The sequence below is a fragment of the Cherax quadricarinatus genome, chromosome 96 (assembly GCF_038502225.1).
Source record: "Cherax quadricarinatus isolate ZL_2023a chromosome 96, ASM3850222v1, whole genome shotgun sequence".
NCBI classification, from domain to species: Eukaryota; Metazoa; Arthropoda; class Malacostraca; order Decapoda; family Parastacidae; genus Cherax; species Cherax quadricarinatus.
Window position 1 is genome coordinate 7,764,040 of NC_091387.1, and position 20,146 is coordinate 7,784,185.

Here is a 20,146-nt window from a genome sequence, read left to right on the forward strand (position 1 = left end):
GAACATAGACAACTGGTGTTAAGAAACACGCCCAATGATTTCACACTCGCTGGGAATCGAACCCGGACCCTCGCCGTGTGAAGCGAGAGCTTTAGCCACCTGGCCACGGGGCACCAACCTAAAATCTACTACTACTTGTACTACTGTTACCACCACTTGTACTACTATTACTATTACTAATACTTGTACTGTTACTATTCCTACTATTTGTACTACTATTACTACTAATACCATACTACTGCTGCTATTACTACTGATATCATTACCACTACTATTACCAATACTGCTGATACTACTACTACTGTTACTACTACTATTATTACTACTATTACTACTACTACTAGTAGTAGTAGTGGTGGCTAAAACTCCCCGCTTCACACACGGAGGGCCCGGGTTCGATTCCCGCGGGTGGAAACAATTCGACACGTTTCCTTACACCTGTTGCCCTGTTCACCTAGCAGTAAATAGGTACCTGGGTGTTAGTCGACTGGTGTGGGTCGCATCCTGGGGGACAAGATTAAGGACCACAATGGAAATAAGTTAGACAGTCCTCAATGACGCACTGACTTTCTTGGGTTATCCTGGGTGGCTAACCCTCCGGGGTTAAAAATCCGAACGAAATCTTATCTTATCTTATCTTTCTGTTACTACTACTACTACTGCTACTAGCACCACTATTGCTATTTCTACTACTACTTGTACTACTGCTACTATACTACTGATAATATTACTGCTACTACTTGTACCACTGCTTTATACCATCATAATTACATCACTATAAAAACTGCGACATAAAATAACGTAAACAAAAATTACATAAGTCACCCATTAATTTAATTCGTTTTTCTTATAAGAATCTACAGAAAATGAATTATGTTAGAGGGATAACTAAATCATTTTACATAGTAATACATTGCCTTTTTCAATGGATTTGCACTAAGCAAATAAGTAACATTAGTAAGGCACAGGTACACATACGTACAATTATCATACCTGTGTATATGTACCTGGAATAAGGTAAACTGAGTTATTTACATTAACATTAGAAGAGGATCAGATCACGGTAATTAGGTACGTGTATGTTAGCTATACCAGGACTCGCTCTCCTTCCTGTCTGTAGCTTCATTAATTAGGAACTTTTCTGTAGCTGTATTCATTAGGTACCTCTCTGTAGATACAGTCATTAGGTACCTTTTAGTAACTTCATTAATTAGGTACCTTTCGTAGCTTCATTCATAATGTACCCTTCTGTAGCTTCATTCATTAAGTACCTTCCTGTAGCTTCATTCATTAGATACCTTTCTGTAGGTACATTCATTAGCTACCTTTTAGTTCTCTTCTTGAATTGGCTCATGCTATGACTGGCTTTGGCAACTGCAGGAAGGCTGTTCCATTCCTTTATTGCTGTACAATAAAAGGTGTTAGAGGTCTGATCACTGACTGAGAACTACAGAGATGTTCTCCCTTCCCCTAGTATCATACTTGCTTTGCTTCCCAGCCTTGACAAACTTCTCCTAGTACCACACTTGCTTTGCTTCCCAGCCTTGACAAACTTCTCCTAGTACCACACTTGCTTTGCTTCCCAGCCTTGACAAACTTCTCCTAGTACCACACTTGCTTTGCTTCCCAGCCTTGACAAACTTCCCTAGTACCACACTTGCTTTGCTTCACAGCCTTGACAAACTTCTCCTAGTACCACACTTGCTTTGCTTCCCAGCCTTGACAAACTTCTCCTAGTACCACACTTGCTTTGCTTCCCAGCCTTGACAAACTTCTCCTAGTACCACACTTGCTTTGCTTCCCAGCCTTGACAAACTTCTCCTAGTACCACACTTGCTTTGCTTCCCAGCCTTGACAAACTTCCCCTAGTACCACACTTGCTTTGCTTCCCAGCCTTGACAAACTTCCCCTAGTACCACACTTGCTTTGCTTCCCAGCCTTGACAAACTTCTCCTAGTACCACACTTGCTTTGCTTCCCAGCCTTGACAAACTTCTCCTAGTACCACACTTGCTTTGCTTCCCAGCCTTGACAAACTTCTCCTAGTACCACACTTGCTTTGCTTCCCAGCCTTGACAAACTTCTCCTAGTACCACACTTGCTTTGGTTCCCAGCCTTGACAAACTTCTCCTAGTACCACACTTGCTTTGCTTCCCAGCCTTGACAAACTTCTCCTAGTACCACACTTGCTTTGCTTCCCAGCCTTGACAAACTTCTCCTAGTACCACACTTGCTTTGGTTCCCAGCCTTGACAAACTTCTCCTAGTACCACACTTGCTTTGGTTCCCAGCCTTGACAAACTTCTCCTAGTACCACACTTGCTTTGGTTCCCAGCCTTGACAAACTTCTCCTAGTACCACACTTGTTTTGGTTCCCAGCCTTGACAAACTTCTCCTAGTACCACACTTGCTTTGCTTCCCAGCCTTGACAAACTTCCCCTAGTACCACACTTGCTTTGCTCAGTAGGTAGACACTGTGACTCAGTAGATAGACACTGTGCCTCAGTAGGTAGACACTGTGCCTCAGTAGGTAGACACTGTGCCTCAGTAGGTAGACACTGTGACTCAGTAGATAGACACTGTGCCTCAGTAGGTAGACATTGTGCCTCAGTAGGTAGACACTGTGCCTCAGTAGGTAGACACTGTGCCTCAGTAGGTAGATACTGTGTCTCAGTGCGTAGACACTCTGCCTCAGTAGGTAGACACTGTGCCTCAGTAGGTGGACACTGTGCCTCAGTAGGTAGACACTGTGCCTCAGTAGGTAGACACTGTCTCAGTAGGTAGACATTGTGCCTCAGTAGGTAGACACTGTGCCTCAGTAGGTAGACACTGTGTCTCAGTAGGTAGACACTGTGCCTCAGTAGGTAGACACTGTGCCTCAGTAGGTAGACACTGTGTCTCAGTAGGTAGACACTGTGCCTCAGTAGGTAGACACTGTGCCTCAGTAGGTAGACACTGTGTCTCAGTAGGTAGACACTGTGCCTCAGTAGGTAGACACTGTGCCTCAGTAGGTAGACACTGTGCCTCAGTAGGTAGACACTGTGCCTCAGTAGGTAGACACTGTCTCAGTAGGTAGACATTGTGCCTCAGTAGGTAGACACTGTGCCTCAGTAGGTAGACACTGTGTCTCAGTAGGTAGACACTGTGCCTCAGTAGGTAGACACTGTGCCTCAGTAGGTAGACACTGTGTCTCAGTAGGTAGACACTGTGCCTCAGTAGGTAGACACTGTGTCTCAGTAGGTAGACACTGTGCCTCAGTAGGTAGACACTGTGCCTCAGTAGGTAGACAGTGTGTCTCAGTAGGTAGACACTGTGTCTCAGTAGGTAGACACTGTGTCTCAGTAGGTAGACACTGTGTCTCAGTAGGTAGACACTGTGTCTCAGTAGGTAGACACTGTGTCTCAGTAGGTAGACACTGTGCCTCAGTAGGTAGACACTGTGTCTCAGTAGGTAGACACTGTGTCTCAGTAGGTAGACACTGTGCCTCAGTAGGTAGACACTGTGTCTCAGTTGGTAGACACTGTGTCTCAGTAGGTAGACACTGTGTCTCAGTAGGTAGACACTGTGCCTCAGTAGGTAGACACTGTGCCTCAGTAGGTAGACACTGTGCCTCAGTAGGTAGACACTGTGCCTCAGTAGGTAGACACTGTGCCTCAGTAGGTAGACACTGTGTCTCAGTAGGTAGACACTGTGCCTCAGTAGGTAGACACTGTGTCTCAGTAGGTAGACACTGTGTCTCAGTAGGTAGACACTGTGCCTCAGTAGGTAGACACTGTGCCTCAGTAGATAGACACTGTGCCTCAGTAGGTAGACACTGTGCCTCAGTAGGTAGACACTGTGCCTCAGTAGGTAGACACTGTGCCTCAGTAGGTAGACACTGTGCCTCAGTAGGTAGACACTGTGCCTCAGTAGGTAGACACTGTGCCTCAGTAGGTAGACACTGTGCCTCAGTAGGTAGACACTGTGCCTCAGTAGGTAGACACTGTCTCAGTAGGTAGACAGTGTGCCTCAGTAGGTAGACACTGTGCCTCAGTAGGTAGACACTGTGCCTCAGTAGGTAGACACTGTCTGTAGAGGCCCTTTAGTCAAAGGGTATCCCTCTGAAGATACTGAAGGGATGGGTACCCAATAAGAGTGTCCCGTAGCTGAACTGGTAGCGCACTCAGCTCACACTCTGAAGTCCGGGGGTCGATCCCCGTTACTGGTGGAAACATCAGGACGTGTTTCCTTAAGACACCTGCTGTCCATGTTCACTTAGCAGTATAATATGTACCTGGGTGTTAGTGGACCGGTGTGGGTCGCATCCTGGGAAAAACTGACCTAATTTGCGGGAAATGCTCTACGTAACAAGCGTACATTAGCTATATCTCTTGGGTCTTTACCTGACGCTAACAGAGCACTGTCGTCTGCATACAACTTGACAGTGATGGGTATGTCAGGGACATAACTTAGGAACAGTAAAGGTCCCAGGGGCGGCGACTCGAACCCAGGGTCAAGGGAGGTAGGTAAGGACAAACTCCTTAGTAGCAAGTGGTTGTGGTGGTAACTGTTGACTGTTAGTACCGAGTGCTAGCCGCACTGGTCTATTGATTACCCTGACCACAAGTGTAACACAATCACCTGTGCAGTCACTTGTACCAGTCACTTGTACCGGTCACTTGTACCAGTCACTTGTACCAGTCACATGTACCAGTCACTTGTACCAGTCACATGTACCAGTCACTTGTACCAGTCACTTGTACCAGTCACTTGTACCAGTCACATGTACCAGTCACTTGTACCAGTCACTTATGCCTGTCACTTGTACCAGTCACTTGTACCAGTCACATGTACCAGTCACTTGTACCAGTCACTTGTACCAGTCACATGTACCAGTCACTTGTACCAGTCACTTGTACCAGTCACATGTACCAGTCACTTGTACCAGTCACCTGTACCAGTCACATGTACCAGTCACCTGTGCCAGTTACATGTACCAGTCACCTGTACCAGTCACCTGTGCCAGTCACTTGTACCAGTCACCTATACCAGTCACATGTACCAGTCACCTGTACCAGTCACTTGTACCAGTCACTTGTATCAGTCACTTGTACCAGTCACTTGTACCAGTGACTTGTACCAATCACTTGTACCAGTCACCTGCACCAGTCACTTGTATCAGTCACTTGTATCAGTCACTTGTATCAGTCACTTGTACCAGTCACTTGTACCAGTCTCTTGTACCAGTCACTTATACCAGTCACTTGTACCAGTCACTTGTACCAGTCACTTGTACCAGTCACCTGTACCAGTCACTTGTACCAGTCACTTGTACCAGTCACTTGTACCAGTCACTTGTACCAGTCACCTGTACCGGTCACCTGTACCAGTCACTTGTACCAGTCACTTGTACCAGTCACTTGTACCAGTCACTTGTACCAGTCACTTGTACCAGTCACCTGTACCAGTCACTTGTACCAGTCACTTGTACCAGTCACTTGTACCAGTCACTTGTACCAGTCACTTGTACCAGTCACTTGTACCAGTCACCTGTACCAGTCACTTGTACCAGTCACTTGTACCAGTCACTTGTACCAGTCACTTGTACCAGTCACTTGTACCAGTCACTTGTACCAGTCACTTGTACCAGTCACTTGTACCAGTCACTTGTACCAGTCACTTGTACCAGTCACTTGTACCAGTCACTTGTACCAGTCACTTGTACCAGTCACTTGTACCAGTCACTTGTACCAGTCACTTGTACCAGTCACTTGTACCAGTCACTTGTACCAGTCACTTGTACCAGTCACTTGTACCAGTCACTTGTACCAGTCACTTGTACCAGTCACTTGTACCAGTCACTTGTACCAGTCACTTGTACCAGTCACCTGTACCAGTCACCTGTACCAGTCACCTGTACCAGTCACCTGTACCAGTCACTTGTACCAGTCACTTGTACCAGTCACCTGTACCAGTCACTTTGTCACTTGTACCAGTCACTTGTTCCAGTCACCTGTACCAGTCACTTGTACCAGTCACCTGTACCAGTCACTTGTACCAGTCACTTGTTCCAGTCACCTGTACCAGTCACTTGTACCAGTCACCTGTACCAGTCACTTGTACCAGTCACCTGTACCAGTCACTTGTACCAGTCACTTGTACCAGTCACTTGTACCAGTCACTTGTTCCAGTCACCTGTACCAGTCACTTGTACCAGTCACCTGTACCAGTCACTTGTACCAGTCACTTGTACCAGTCACTTGTACCAGTTACTTGTACCAGTCACCTGTACCAGTCACTTGTACCAGTCACTTGTACCAGTCACTTGTACCAGTCACCTGTACCAGTCACTTGTACCAGTCACTTGTACCAGTCACTTGTACCAGTCACCTGTACCAGTCACTTGTACCAGTCACTTGTACCAGTCACTTGTACCAGTCACCTGTACCAGTCACTTGTATCAGTCACTTGTACCAGTCACTTGTACCAGTCACTTGTACCAGTCACTTGTACCAGTCACTTGTACCAGTCACTTGTACCAGTCACTTGTACCAGTCACTTGTACCAGTCACCTGTACCAGTCACTTGTACCAGTCACCTGTACCAGTCACTTGTACCAGTCACTTGTACCAGTCACTTGTACCAGTCACTTGTACCAGTCACTTGTACCAGTCACTTGTACCAGTCACTTGTACCAGTCACCTGTACCAGTCACCTGTACCAGTCACTTGTACCAGTCACTTGTACCAGTCACCTGTACCAGTCACTTGTACCAGTCACCTGTACCAGTCACTTGTACTAGTCACCTGTACCAGTCACTTGTACCAGTCACCTGTACCAATCACTTGTACTAGTCACCTGTACCAGTCACTTGTACCAGTCTCCTGTACCAGTCACTTGTGCCAGTCACTTGTACCAGTCACCTGTACCAGTCACCTGTACCAGTCACTTGTACCAGTCACTTGTACCAGTCACTTGTACCAGTCACTTGTACCAGTCACCTGTACCAGTCACCTGTACCAGTCACTTGTACCAGTCACTTGTACCAGTCACTTGTACCAGTCACTTGTACCAGTCACTTGTACCAGTCACTTGTACCAGTCACTTGTACCAGTCACTTGTGCCAGTCACTTGTACCAGTCACCTGTACCAGTCACTTGTACCAGTCACTTGTACCAGTCACCTGTACCAGTCACTTGTACCAGTCACCTGTACCAGTCACTTGTACCAGTCACTTGTACCAGTCACTTGTACCAGTCACTTGTACCAGTCACTTGTACCAGTCACTTGTACCAGGGTTTAAGGATGGTAACGTAACAACAGTACAGGAAGAAACATGTGATACCTGGTGTGTGTGTACTCACCTATTTTGGTTGCAGGGGTCGATTCATAGCTCCTGGCCCCACCTCTTTACTGGTCGCTACTAGGTCACACTTCATGCTCCATGAGCTTTATCATACCTCTTCTTAAAGCTTTGTATGAATCCTCTAGCTACTGCTCATAATTCACAACCCTCAGCTCTGGGACTAGTCTTGTTGCAAATCTTTGGACTTTTTCCAGTTTCTTGAGATGTTTTACCAGGTGTGGGTTCCACACTGGCGCTGCATACTCCAAGATGGTCCTGATATGTCGTACATAAGGCCGTTAGTGACTCCTTGTTCAGTTATTAAGTTGATGTGTGTCTCAGGTAATATGTTGGGAACTGTGCTCACCCCGAGGTCCTTTTTCAAGAAGATTTACAGTCTTTGTCCTACGAGAGCCTGTACTCTCTTTCCGGTCGTCTCTGACCTTCCCTGATTTTCTTAGCATTTTCTGGGGTTGAACTCTAACAGCCACTTATAGGAGCAATCCTGTAGCTTGTCTGTGGGTGAGAGAGAGAGAGAGAGAGAGAGAGAGAGAGAGAGAGAGAGAGAGAGAGAGAGAGAGAGAGAGAGAGAGAGAGAGAGAGAGAGAGAGAGAGAGAGAGAATTCCTCACTCATTACTATCTCAGATAAGATATCACACCTACACCAACAAATATTTAAACACCCGATGTGTGCTGCACAGTACCGTGCCACTATCACGGTACCGTGCCACTATCACGGTACCGTGCCATTGTCACGGTACCGTGCCATTGTCACGGTACTGTGACAGCCAGGGACACTACCTTGATGGGGGAGGGTAGTAAGACGGTGTTATTATCACGGTAGAGTGGCACTGGTGTTACGTTACCGTGGTAACTATGTTTGATAGTCTAGGTGAGGTGTCCCGGTCCAGTCAGCCCCGGTACAGCCACGGGAGAAGGTGAGGCTTCTGGTACTGTCCCATATATGCACTCACTGGTACACTAGTGTTCTGGTACTGTCCCATATACACATTGTTCCACCAGTGTTCCAGTAATGTCCCATATACACTCTGGTCCACTAGTGTTCCAATACTGTCCCAACACACACACTGGTCCACCAGTGTTCCAATACTGTCCCAACACACACACTGGTCCACCAGTGTTACAATACTGTCCCAATACACACACTGGTCCACCAGTGTTAAAATACTGTCCCAACACACACACTGGTCCACCAGTGTTCCAATACTGTCGACAACCAGTGTTACAGCACTGTCACACACTCTGGTCCACCAGTGTTACAATACTGTCCCAACACACACTGGTCCACCAGTGTTACAATACTGTCCCAACACACACACTGGTCCACCAGTGTTACAATACTGTCCCAACACACACACTGGTCCACCAGTGTTACAATACTGTCCCAACACACACACTGGTCCACCAGTGTTACTGTCCCAACACACACACTGGACCACCAGTGTTACAGCACTGTCCCAACACACACACTGGTCCACCAGTGTTACAATACTGTCCCAACACACACACTGGTCCACCAGTGTTACAATACTGTCCCAACACACACACTGGACCACCAGTGTGTTACAATACTGTCCCACACACTGGACCACCAGTGTTACAGCACTGTCCCAACACACACACTGGTCCACCAGTGTTACAATACTGTCCCAACACACACACTGGTCCACCAGTGTTACAATACTGTCCCAACACACACACTGGACCACCAGTGTGTTACAATACTGTCCCAACACACACACTGGACAACCAGTGTTACAGCACTGTCCCAACACACACACTGGTCCACCAGTGTTACAATACTGTCCCAACACACACACTGGTCCACCAGTGTTACAATACTGTCCCAACACACACACTGGTCCACCAGTGTTACAATACTGTCCCAACACACACACTGGTCCACCAGTGTTACAATACTGTCCCAACACACACACTGGACCACCAGTGTTACAATACTGTCCCAACACACACACTGGACCACCAGTGTTACAATACTGTCCCAACACACACACTGGTCCATCAGTGTTACAATACTGTCCCAACACACACACTGGACCACCAGTGTTACAATACTGTCCCAACACACACACTGGACCACCAGTGTTACAATACTGTCCCAAACCGACATGTAATCATTAATGAACTTGCCAGAATGGATGTTGGAGGATGGCTTCTCCGCTGGATTAAAGGCTACCTGTCCAACAGAAAATCGTCTGTGTTGTTCCAGGGACATAGAAGTGTAACTAAAGACTTTGAATTAGGAACCCCACAGGGAGGTGTGCTCAGTCCCACACTGTTCAATATTCTAATTAATGCATTACTTAATGCTATGCCTAGTCAGCCCCATAATTATGTGATTAGTTTTGCTGATATAATGATTCACACCACCGGATTCTCCAACACCCAAAACATTCTTAATCATGTACTAGCCTCGTGTCAGGACCTGGGGTTGATAATCTCTACTGATAAAACAAAGATACTCAATAGGCGTCCTCCTCGTCAGAGAGGCACAGTTCGTCAGATCCAATTGCATGATGGGTCTCTTCTAGAATATGTAAGCAGATACAGGTATCTAGGCTTTGAGGTTCCACTACTTGGACCTGTTGTAACAAGACTTTGTCGCCAATACAAAGAACGACTAAGAGCACTTAGAGTTGTGGCAGGGTTTCACCCCAGGTATGGTGCTAATGTTAAAATTGTGAAAATGATGTATCTTGCTTATATTAGATCATTGGTTGATTATGCTGCGCCACTACTTGCTCTTGTGTCTGACTGGAAGCTTGGAGGGCTGGAAAAACTGCAGAACGAAGCAATGAGGATCATCCTAGGATGCCCTCGTACTGCCAAAATTTTAAATATGCAAAAAGAACTTGATATTCCAAGCATCAGAGATCGTGTTACTGAAAGGAATATCCTAATTGGGGTTAATATGCTCAGGCAAGCTCATTCAAACCCCTGCACAGAAGCCCTCCAAACGTTCCTCAGCACTGGTGAACACTCCTCCAGATGTATCGAAAAGACTGGAACCGACCTCCGCATGAATCAGATACATGATCTATGTCAAGTAAGGCAACAGCGGCACTTCTCCGCTCCATGGAATATTACCCCATTCCTAACTACCATTCCTCCATTTCCCCCCAAACTACTTCTTAAATCACAACCAAAACTTCGCCTTGAAGCCAAACATGAGGCCTTAAGCTGTATTGATAACTTAGTCACACAGCACACACTCTCGCAAATTATTTACGTTGATGGTTCTGTTCACCAGTCCACTGGTGCAGCTGGTAGTGCTGCTGTTGTCGTACAGAGTGACGGCTCTCTTAAAGAAATTGGAGCACGCATCAATAATTGGGCCTCTACCCTTCAGACAGAACTGTTTGCCATACTCCTTGCACTGAAATGCATCTATGTATCAAAGATTGACAGTTTAATTGTAACTGATTCTCTGTCATCCATAAATGCTCTCAACTCATTAAGCATAAATTGTGGCATGCTTGGGTCAGAAGCCAGACACAGGTATGGTAGGATTGTGGACAGTGGAGTCAGAGTGCACATGCTGTGGATTCCATCTCACATTGGTCTTCAGATGCATGATAGAACTGATAAATTGGCTAAGCTGTATGCTTTCAAAGAGGGAGTAGATTACAATCTTGGCTTGTCAGGTAGTAGTTTGAGAACAATAATACGAAAAGAACTTCAGCTGAATTTTATGGACTTAAGGCTCAGGGAGATTGACACCAGTGAGTCCATCTATCATCATTCTATCATGCAGGAGGAGCCACATGTCTATGGTGCATCCAACAAAATAAGCAGACTCTTGGATGTCACTACCGCCCGGCTCCGGCTGTCACTACTGCCCGGCTCCGGCTGTCACTACTGCCCGGCTCCGGCTGTCACTACTGCCCGGCTCCGGCTGTCACTACTGCCCGGCTCCGGCTGTCACTACTGCCCGGCTCCGGCTGTCACTACTGCCCGGCTCCGGCTGTCACTACTGCCCGGCTCCGGCTGTCACTACTGCCCGGCTCCGGCTGTCACTACCGCCCGGCTCCGGCTGGGTTACAAGTATCTTTGGCAGGTTAAATCACCACCACCAGATGTAGACCAAACGAAATGTAAACTTTGCCAGATGGATTATTGTCACACCTTGCGTCATTATGTACTGGAGTGCGTCACACCCTGCGTCATTATGTACTGGAGTGTGTCACACCTTGCGTCATTATGTACTGGAGTGTGTCACACCTTGCGTCATTATGTACTGGAGTGTGTCACACCTTGCGTCATTATGTACTGGAGTGTGTCACACCTTGCGTCATTATGTACTGGAGTGTGTCACACCTTGCGTCATTATGTACTGGAGTGTGTCACACCTTGCGTCATTATGTACTGGAGTGCGTCACACCCTGCGTCATTATGTACTGGAGTGCGTCACACCCTGCGTCATTATGTACTGGAGTGCGTCACACCCTGCGTCATTATGTACTGGAGTGCGTCACACCTTGCGTCATTATGTACTGGAGTGTGATAAAATTAATGAATTTAGAAACAACTCACTCAGAAGTGTTCAAGAAATGGCTAAGTGTTTTATCCACAGTGGTATATTACAGACCATTCTGGAGAAATACCCTGACTTTGCTAGCTGTAAATAAAGCATTACCACATATGTGCATGTGTGTGTGTGTGTTTGTGTGTGTGTGTGTGTGTGTGTGTGTGTGTGTGTGTGTGTGTGTGTGTGTGTGTGTGTGTGTGTGACTCAGCAATCAACATTTGCACCAATAACTCACTACAGTTGTGACCGGGTGTGGAAGTGTGAATTGCTCATTACTCTATAATTTGTTCATGATTGTAGCCATGTATAAACGTAAGTAACCATTCTTACAGTATTCATTACCTTTGTAACTTGTGAGTTCATTACCTTTGTAACTTGTGAGTTCATTACCTTTGTAACTTGTGAGTTCATTACCTTTGTAAATTGTGAGTTCATTACCTTTGTAACTTGTGAGTTCATTACCTTTGTAACTTGTGAGTTCATTACCTTTGTAACTTGTGAGTTCATTACCTTTGTAAATTGTGAGTTCATTACCTTTGTAACTTGTGAGTTCATTACCTTTGTAACTTGTGAGTTCATTACCTTTGTAACTTGTGAGTTCATTACCTTTGTAAATTGTGAGTTCATTACCTTTGTAACTTGTGAGTTCATTACCTCTGTAACTTGTTCAGCTATCAAAACTTTGGGGTCCAGTCCCTGGACCCATTATGTACCTCTGTAATCTTTTGACTACCGCCCACAGGGTGGGTATGGGGTGACTACCACCCATAGGATGGGTATGTGTTGGCTACCACCCACAGGATGGGTATGTGGTGACTACCGCCCACAGGATGGGTATGTGGTGACTACCGCCCACAGGATGGGTATGTGGTGACTACCACCCACAGGATGGGTATGTGGTGACTACCGCCCACAGGATGGGTATGTGGTGACTACCGCCCACAGGATGGGTATGTGGTGACTACCACCCACAGGATGGGTATGTGGTGACTACCGCCCACAGGATGGGTATGTGGTGACTACCGCCCACAGGATGGGTATGTGCTGACTACCGCCCACAGGATGGGTATGTGGTGACTACCGCCCACAGGATGGGTATGTGGTGACTACCGCCCACAGGATGGGTATGTGGTGACTACCACCCACAGGATGGGTATGTGGTGACTACCGCCCACAGGATGGGTATGTGGTGACTACCGCCCACAGGATGGGTATGTGCTGACTACCGCCCACAGGATGGGTATGTGGTGACTACCGCCCACAGGATGGGTATGTGGTGACTACCACCCACAGGATGGGTATGTGGTGACTACCACCCACAGGATGGGTATGTGGTGACTACCGCCCACAGGATGGGTATGTGGTGACTACCGCCCACAGGATGGGTATGTGGTGACTACCACCCACAGGATGGGTATGTGGTGACTACCGCCCACAGGATGGGTATGTGGTGACTACCGCCCACAGGATGGGTATGTGGTGACTACCACCCACAGGATGGGTATGTGGTGACTACCACCCACAGGATGGGTATGTGGTGACTACCGCCCACAGGATGGGTATGGGGTGACTACCACCCACAGGATGGGTATGGGGTGACTACCGCCCACAGGATGGGTATGTGGTGACTACCGCCCACAGGATGGGTATGAGGTGACTACCACCCACAGGATGGGTATGTGGTGACTACCGCCCACAGGATGGGTATGGGGTGACTACCGCCCACAGGATGCGTATGGGGTGACTACCACCCACAGGATGGGTATGTGGTGACTACCGCCCACAGGATGGGTATGTGGTGACTACCACCCACAGGATGGGTATGTGGTGACTACCGCCCACAGGATGGGTATGTGGTGACTACCACCCACAGGATGGGTATGTGGTGACTACCACCCACAGGATGGGTATGTGGTGACTACCACCCACAGGATGGGTATGTGGTGACTACCGCCCACAGGATGGGTATGGGGTGACTACCACCCACAGGATGGGTATGTGGTGACTACCACCCACAGGATGGGTATGTGGTGACTACCGCCCACAGGATGGGTATGTGGTGACTACCACCCACAGGATGGGTATGTGGTGACTACCGCCCACAGGATGGGTATGTGGTGACTACCACCCACAGGATGGGTATGTGGTGACTACTGCCCACAGGATGGGTATGTGGTGACTACCACCCACAGGATGGGTATGTGGTGACTACCGCCCACAGGATGGGTATGGGGTGACTACCGCCCACAGGATGGGTATGTGGTGACTACCGCCCACAGGATGGGTATGGGGTGACTACCACCCACAGGATGGGTATGTGGTGACTACCACCCACAGGATGGGTATGTGGTGACTACCGCCCACAGGATGGGTATGGGGTGACTACCACCCACAGGATGGGTATGTGGTGACTACCGCCCACAGGATGGGTATGTGGTGACTACCGCCCACAGGATGGGTATGTGGTGACTACCGCCCACAGGATGGGTATGTGGTGACTACCGCCTACAGGATGGGTATGTGGTGACTACCGCCCACAGGATGGGTATGTGGTGACTACCGCCCACAGGATGGGTATGTGGTGACTACCGCCCACAGGATGGGTATGTGGTGACTACCACCCACAGGATGGGTATGTGGTGACTACCGCCCACAGGATGGGTATGTGGTGACTACCGCCCACAGGATGGGTATGTGGTGACTACCGCCCACAGGATGGGCATGTGGTGACTACCGCCCACAGGATGGGTATGTGGTGACTACCACCCACAGGATGGGTATGTGGTGACTACCGCCCACAGGATGGGTATGTGGTGACTACCGCCCACAGGATAGGTATGTGCTGACTACCGCCCACAGGATGGGTATGTGGTGACTACCGCCCACAGGATGGGTATGTGGTGACTACCACCCACAGGATGGGTATGTGGTGACTACCACCCACAGGATGGGTATGTGGTGACTACCGCCCACAGGATGGGTATGTGGTGACTACCGCCCACAGGATGGGTATGTGGTGACTACCGCCCACAGGATGGGTATGTGGTGACTACCGCCCACAGGATGGGTATGTGGTGACTACCGCCCACAGGATGGGTATGTGGTGACTACCGCCCACAGGATGGGTATGTGGTGACTACCACCCACAGGATGGGTATGTGGTGACTACCACCCACAGGATGGGTATGTGGTGACTACCGCCCACAGGATGGGTATGGGGTGACTACCACCCACAGGATGGGTATGGGGTGACTACCGCCCACAGGATGGGTATGTGGTGACTACCGCCCACAGGATGGGTATGTGGTGACTACCACCCACAGGATGGGTATGTGGTGACTACCGCCCACAGGATGGGTATGGGGTGACTACCGCCCACAGGATGGGTATGGGGTGACTACCACCCACAGGATGGGTATGTGGTGACTACCGCCCACAGGATGGGTATGTGGTGACTACCACCCACAGGATGGGTATGTGGTGACTACCGCCCACAGGATGGGTATGGGGTGACTACCACCCACAGGATGGGTATGTGGTGACTACCGCCCACAGGATGGGTATGGGGTGACTACCACCCACAGGATGGGTATGTGGTGACTACCGCCCACAGGATGGGTATGTGGTGACTACCACCCACAGGATGGGTATGTGGTGACTACCGCCCACAGGATGGGTATGTGGTGACTACCGCCCACAGGATGGGTATGTGGTGACTACCGCCCACAGGATGGGTATGTGGTGACTACCGCCCACAGGATGGGTATGTGGTGACTACCGCCCACAGGATGGGTATGTGGTGACTACCACCCACAGGATGGGTATGTGGTGACTACCGCCCACAGGATGGGTATGTGGTGACTACCGCCCACAGGATGGGTATGTGGTGACTACAGCCCACAGGATGGGTATGTGGTGACTACCACCCACAGGATGGGTATGTGGTGACTACCGCCCACAGGATGGGTATGTGGTGACTACCGCCCACAGGATGGGTATGTGGTGACTACCGCCCACAGGATGGGTATGTGGTGACTACCACCCACAGGATGGGTATGTGGTGACTACCGCCCACAGGATGGGTATGTGGTGACTACCGCCCACAGGATGGGTATGTGGTGACTACCGCCCACAGGATGGGTATGTGGTGACTACCACCCACAGGATGGGTATGTGGTGACTACCGCCCACAGGATGGGTATGTGGTGACTACCGCCCACAGGATGGGTATGTGGTGACTACCGCCCACAGGATGGGTATGTGGTGACTACCGCCCACAGGATGGGTATGTGGTGACTACCGCCCACAGGATGGGTATGTGGTGACTACCACCCACAGGATGGGTATGTGGTGACTACCGCCCACAGGATGGGTATGTGGTGACTACCGCCCACAGGATGGGTATGTGGTGACTACCACCCACAGGATGGGTATGTGGTGACTACCGCCCACAGGATGGGTATGTGGTGACTACCACCCACAGGATGGGTATGTGGTGACTACCACCCACAGGATGGGTATGTGGTGACTACCGCCCACAGGATGGGTATGTGGTGACTACCGCCCACAGGATGGGTATGTGGTGACTACCGCCCACAGGATGGGTATGTGGTGACTACCGCCCACAGGATGGGTATGTGGTGACTACCGCCCACAGGATGGGTATGTGGTGACTACCGCCCACAGGATGGGTATGTGGTGACTACCGCCCACAGGATGGGTATGTGGTGACTACCGCCCACAGGATGGGTATGTGGTGACTACCACCCACAGGATGGGTATGTGGTGACTACCACCCACAGGATGGGTATGGGGTGACTACCGCCCACAGGATGGGTATGTGGTGACTACCACCCACAGGATGGGTATGGGGTGACTACCACCCACAGGATGGGTATGGGGTGCATAATAAACATATTAAACTAACTAACCGATCGGCTTCAAACCTACATCATTATTCTGCTTTAAGCCGGATTTAAATTATTATTATTATTATTATTATTATTATTATTATTATTATTATTATTATTATTATTATTATTATTATTATAACAATAATCTGTAGAAAATATACCTGAGGTACAACGGGGGTATAACCTGGTATCCAGCGCTGATATACCTGAGGTATAACGGGGGTATAACCTGGTATCCAGCGCTGATATACCTGAGGTATAACGGGGGTATAACCTGGTATCCAGCGCTGATATACCTGAGGTATAACGGGGGTATAACCTGGTATCCAGCGCTGATATACCTGAGGTATAACGGAGGTATAACCTGGTATCCAGCGCTGATATACCTGAGGTATAACGGAGGTATAACCTGGTATCCAGCGCTGATATACCTGAGGTATAACGGAGGTATAACCTGGTATCCAGCGCTGATATACCTGAGGTATAACGGAGGTATAACCTGGTATCCAGCGCTGATATACCTGAGGTATAACGGAGGTATAACCTGGTATCCAGCGCTGATATACCTGAGGTATAACGGAGGTATAACCTGGTATCCAGCGCTGATATACCTGAGGTATAACGGAGGTATAACCTGGTATCCAGCGCTGATATACCTGAGGTATAACGGAGGTATAACCTGGTATCCAGCGCTGATATACCTGAGGTATAACGGAGGTATAACCTGGTATCCAGCGCTGATATACCTGAGGTATAACGGAGGTATAACCTGGTATCCAGCGCTGATATACCTGAGGTATAACGGAGGTATAACCTGGTATCCAGCGCTGATATACCTGAGGTATAACGGAGGTATAACCTGGTATCCAGCGCTGATATACCTGAGGTATAACGGAGGTATAACCTGGTATCCAGCGCTGATATACCTGAGGTATAACGGAGGTATAACCTGGTATCCAGCGCTGATATACCTGAGGTATAACGGAGGTATAACCTGGTATCCAGCGCTGATATACCTGAGGTATAACGGAGGTATAACCTGGTATCCAGCGCTGATATACCTGAGGTATAACGGAGGTATAACCTGGTATCCAGCGCTGATATACCTGAGGTATAACGGAGGTATAACCTGGTATCCAGCGCTGATATACCTGAGGTATAACGGAGGTATAACCTGGTATCCAGCGCTGATATACCTGAGGTATAACTGGTATCCAGGCTGATATACCTGAGGTATAACGGAGGTATAACCTGGTATCCAGCGCTGATATACCTGAGGTATAACGGAGGTATAACCTGGTATCCAGCGCTGATATACCTGAGGTATAACGGAGGTATAACCTGGTATCCAGCGCTGATATACCTGAGGTATAACGGAGGTATAACCTGGTATCCAGCGCTGATATACCTGAGGTATAACGGAGGTATAACCTGGTATCCAGCGCTGATATACCTGAGGTATAACGGAGGTATAACCTGGTATCCAGCGCTGATATACCTGAGGTATAACGGAGGTATAACCTGGTATCCAGCGCTGATATACCTGAGGTATAACGGAGGTATAACCTGGTATCCAGCGCTGATATACCTGAGGTATAACGGAGGTATAACCTGGTATCCAGCGCTGATATACCTGAGGTATAACGGAGGTATAACCTGGTATCCAGCGCTGATATACCTGAGGTATAACGGAGGTATAACCTGGTATCCAGCGCTGATATACCTGAGGTATAACGGAGGTATAACCTGGTATCCAGCGCTGATATACCTGAGGTATAACGGAGGTATAACCTGGTATCCAGCGCTGATATACCTGAGGTATAACGGAGGTATAACCTGGTATCCAGCGCTGATATACCTGAGGTATAACTGGAGGTATATACCTGGTATCCAGCGCTGATATACCTGAGGTATAACGGAGGTATAACCTGGTATCCAGCGCTGATATACCTGAGGTATAACGGAGGTATAACCTGGTATCCAGCGCTGATATACCTGAGGTATAACGGAGGTATAACCTGGTATCCAGCGCTGATATACCTGAGGTATAACGGAGGTATAACCTGGTATCCAGCGCTGATATACCTGAGGTATAACGGAGGTATAACCTGGTATCCAGCGCTGATATACCTGAGGTATAACGGAGGTATAACCTGGTATCCAGCGCTGATATACCTGAGGTATAACGGAGGTATAACCTGGTATCCAGCGCTGATATACCTGAGGTATAACGGAGGTATAACCTGGTATCCAGCGCTGATATACCTGAGGTATAACGGAGGTATAACCTGGTATCCAGCGCTGATATACCTGAGGTATAACGGAGGTATAACCTGGTATCCAGCGCTGATATACCTGAGGTATAACGGAGGTATAACCTGGTATCCAGCGCTGATATACCTGAGGTATAACGGAGGTATAACCTGGTATCCAGCGCTGATATACCTGAGGTATAACGGAGGTATAACCTGGTATCCAGCGCTGATATACCTGAGGTATAACGGAGGTATAACCTGGTATCCAGCGCTGATATACCTGAGGTATAACGGAGGTATAACCTGGTATCCAGCGCTGATATACCTGAGGTATAACGGAGGTATAACCTGGTATCCAGCGCTGATATACCTGAGGTATAACGGAGGTATAACCTGGTATCCAGCGCTGATATACCTGAGGTATAACGGAGGTATAACCTGGTATCCAGCGCTGATATACCTGAGGTATAACGGAGGTATAACTGATATACCTGAGGTATAACGGAGGTATAACCTGGTATCCAGCGCTGATATACCTGAGGTATAACGGAGGTATAACCTGGTATCCAGCGCTGATATACCTGAGGTATAACGGAGGTATAACCTGGTATCCAGCGCTGATATACCTGAGGTATAACGGAGGTATAACCTGGTATCCAGCGCTGATATACCTGAGGTATAACGGAGGTATAAGCTGGTATCCAGCGCTGATATACCTGAGGTATAACGGAGGTATAACCTGGTATCCAGCGCTGATATACCTGAGGTATAACGGAGGTATAACCTGGTATCCAGCGCTGATATACCTGAGGTATAACGGAGGTATAACCTGGTATCCAGCGCTGATATACCTGAGGTATAACGGAGGTATAACCTGGTATCCAGCGCTGATATACCTGAGGTATAACGGAGGTATAACCTGGTATCCAGCGCTGATATACCTGAGGTATAACGGAGGTATAACCTGGTATCCAGCGCTGATATACCTGAGGTATAACGGAGGTATAACCTGGTATCCAGCGCTGATATACCTGAGGTATAACGGAGGTATAACCTGGTATCCAGCGCTGATATACCTGAGGTAT

The 20,146-nt window shown here is 48.4% G+C and overlaps 1 protein-coding gene across 4 annotated transcripts in view; it reads left to right on the forward strand.

The window, feature by feature from the left end:
* The first annotated feature begins 8,029 nt into the window (after window positions 1–8,029).
* The window catches only part of LOC128701699 (uncharacterized), a 139,875-nt gene continuing 127,758 nt past the window's right edge, over window positions 8,030–20,146 (forward strand). For all 4 annotated transcript variants that reach the window (XM_070105065.1, XM_070105063.1, XM_070105064.1 and 1 more), the window contains exon 1: window positions 8,030–8,261. The gene's annotated coding sequence lies outside the window, so the exon portion shown is untranslated. The remainder of the gene's footprint in view (window positions 8,262–20,146) is intronic.